Source organism: Poecilia latipinna, unplaced genomic scaffold (assembly GCF_001443285.1).
Source record: "Poecilia latipinna isolate Pla-1442-1.1 unplaced genomic scaffold, P_latipinna-1.0 Scaffold511, whole genome shotgun sequence".
Lineage (NCBI taxonomy): Eukaryota > Metazoa > Chordata > Actinopteri > Cyprinodontiformes > Poeciliidae > Poecilia > Poecilia latipinna.
The window spans coordinates 93008-95459 of NW_015113127.1; the positions used below are offsets into that span (position 1 = coordinate 93008).

Here is a 2452-nt window from a genome sequence, read left to right on the forward strand (position 1 = left end):
ATAGGAGCTTGTTTTAGCTAAATAATTCCTCTATATTGATGGAAAAAGTTCCAGTTCCATTGTCAGATTATTTCACAGTATACAAGAGGGTGATTGACAGCACTAAGACCCTCCCCCTGGCTCTGATTGGTTGTTTCTACTTCGCACTGGGAGAAGGCAGAGGAGCTTGATTTTGTTTCACAGATTATCTGTTTGATACCATATTGTCACAACATAGTGACAGTTTCAACAAATATATATATATATATATATATATAACTTGTCTTTTTAGATGAAAATTACATACTGCAGCTTTGACAATAAAATATTCAGTGAGCTGAGATCCTAGGATCCATCCTTCAGTATAAAAGATTCCTGTGGCAAAAACTGAAAGTCCTACAAATTTCTTTTTTTAAAAGGACTTGAAAGAAAGCAGTTCTTGTGAAAGGTCAACTGTGGTGTGTTGGTGTTCACTGCTACCACTTCCAGATGTGTTTTTCTGAATAATTACACAGTCACACACACCGTTATTTAGACCCCCCCTGTGCCTTCAAGAGTTGGAAGGGTCATCAAACAGTGCATAGAAATCAAAATAACTTTGGCATTCAGGAGCTTAAGAGTTCTCCAGTCCAGTCGGATTTTTTTTTTTTTTTTTTACCAAGTTGGATGTTGGAAATTCCTCAGCTGCAGAAAAGAAAAAAAAAAAGAGAGAGAGAAAAGCGTGAGACATGTCGTGTCATTCAGAGCTCATTCATGTCTAATTACCATGGCACTAAACCATTTTCTTAGCCTTTGTGGGCCTGTTGAGAGGATGGCCGGGCCCACGCTCTCCCATGCGCACAGCTCCAGCATCCTCCTCCTGCTCCTTCGGCAAACCCAACAGCAGCGGCGGCGGCGGCAGCAGTCACACAGAATGAATGGAGCTGCCTCAGGAATGCAGACACAAAGGGAGGAATGTCATTCTGCCAAGTGCCCCTTATTCCAAACCAAACCAAAGGGACATGTGCACGCACACACAGAAGCACCTCACAAGTCCAGGCATGTTCAAATCACAGGGGGTGAAAAGTCTTATGATTTTTCTTTCCCTCCTCCGCCCCCACTATAACTGAATACAAACATCAACTTTGTGCCCAATAATTTTTGTACCTTTGATGCATTTTTCCTCCCCCCTATTATTAGACTTTATTCTGTCTTGGTGTTCCCAGTCAAAAAAAGGTGCTATTATTGGTAGAGCTTTGAATAGTAGGTTGTGGTTCCTTTATATGCCAGTGACTCATTCTTCATATTTTATGAATAAAACTTAATACTGTCTGGAAAAATAAAAATAAATCATTGATAAATTAGGGCAAAGATCTACTTTTAGCAAAGGTCTACTTTTAGCACCTATTTAGCATTTTTCTCTACCATTAGACTTTATGCGGACGACACCTTGGTATTCTGAGTTTATCATTAAAAAAATGCTAGTACTTATAAAACATTGAATTGTAGGTTGTGATTTATTCATATGCCAGTGATTTATTTTTCATATTTTATAAATAAAACTTCACACTATCTGGAAAAAAATAATCAGTTCTAAAATTAGGGCAAAGGTCTACTTTTAGTACTGATTTAGCATTTTTTGCTGTTATTAGACTTTATGGAGACGACACCTTGGTGTTCTAAGTTACTAACATCTTTTTTTGATGAGAACTCATAAAACATTGAATTGTAGATTGTGGTTCCTTCACACAGTAGTGATCCATTCTTTACTGGTATATAAAGAATGGATGCTAACTAAAACTTAGCATTATGTGAAAAAGATTTTGTGCTAAAAGTAGGACAAAGGTCTACTTTTAGCACTAATTTAACATTTTTCCCTATTTTCATACTTTATGCAGATGATACCATGGTATTCTCAGTGTCTCACCAAAAAAAGATATTATTCATAAGGTTTTGAATAGTAGGTTGTGATTCCTTCTTATGCCAGTAATTCATTCTTTATATTTTATAAATAACACTTGGCCCTATATAAAAAAATAAATAAATATCATTGCCAAAGGTAGGGCAAAGGTCACAGTCAGAGAGCAGCATCAGACAGATCTACGTTTTCTGAAAACGGTGACAGGTTACATAACGGGTCGCTGCATGGCAGAAACACATCTCCCTCACTGCTAACGGCACACAAGCTTCTCTGTTTGTGTTAGAAACAGGCCTGTATTTTTTTTTTTACCCCACAGTCACGAAAACATATGTCAGGATTTGAGCTGTGTCCGGTGCATTAGCGCCTTGCTAATGCAGCCCTGGACGTTTTGACAGTTTTGCCACATTACAATGACAAACCTCAATGTGTTTCATTCAGATTTTTGGTGGTCGGGAGATGATGCAGAGCTCTCACTCACTTTAGAAAGGAAAATCAGAAGAAATCAGCGTTTTGTATTGATTACTTCTGAGTAAGTGCCGTACTGTACAAACCTCATTTGTCTCCAATTGAGTT

The 2452-nt window shown here is 37.8% G+C and overlaps 1 long non-coding RNA gene across 1 annotated transcript; it reads left to right on the forward strand.

Moving 5' to 3' along the window:
* The first annotated feature begins 252 nt into the window (after positions 1–252).
* Positions 253–1986, forward strand: LOC106952389 (uncharacterized). The gene is made up of 2 exons (XR_001425975.1): positions 253–1467; positions 1691–1986. It is a non-coding gene; the product is annotated as an uncharacterized LOC106952389 (long non-coding RNA).
* Positions 1987–2452: the final 466 nt, after the last annotated feature.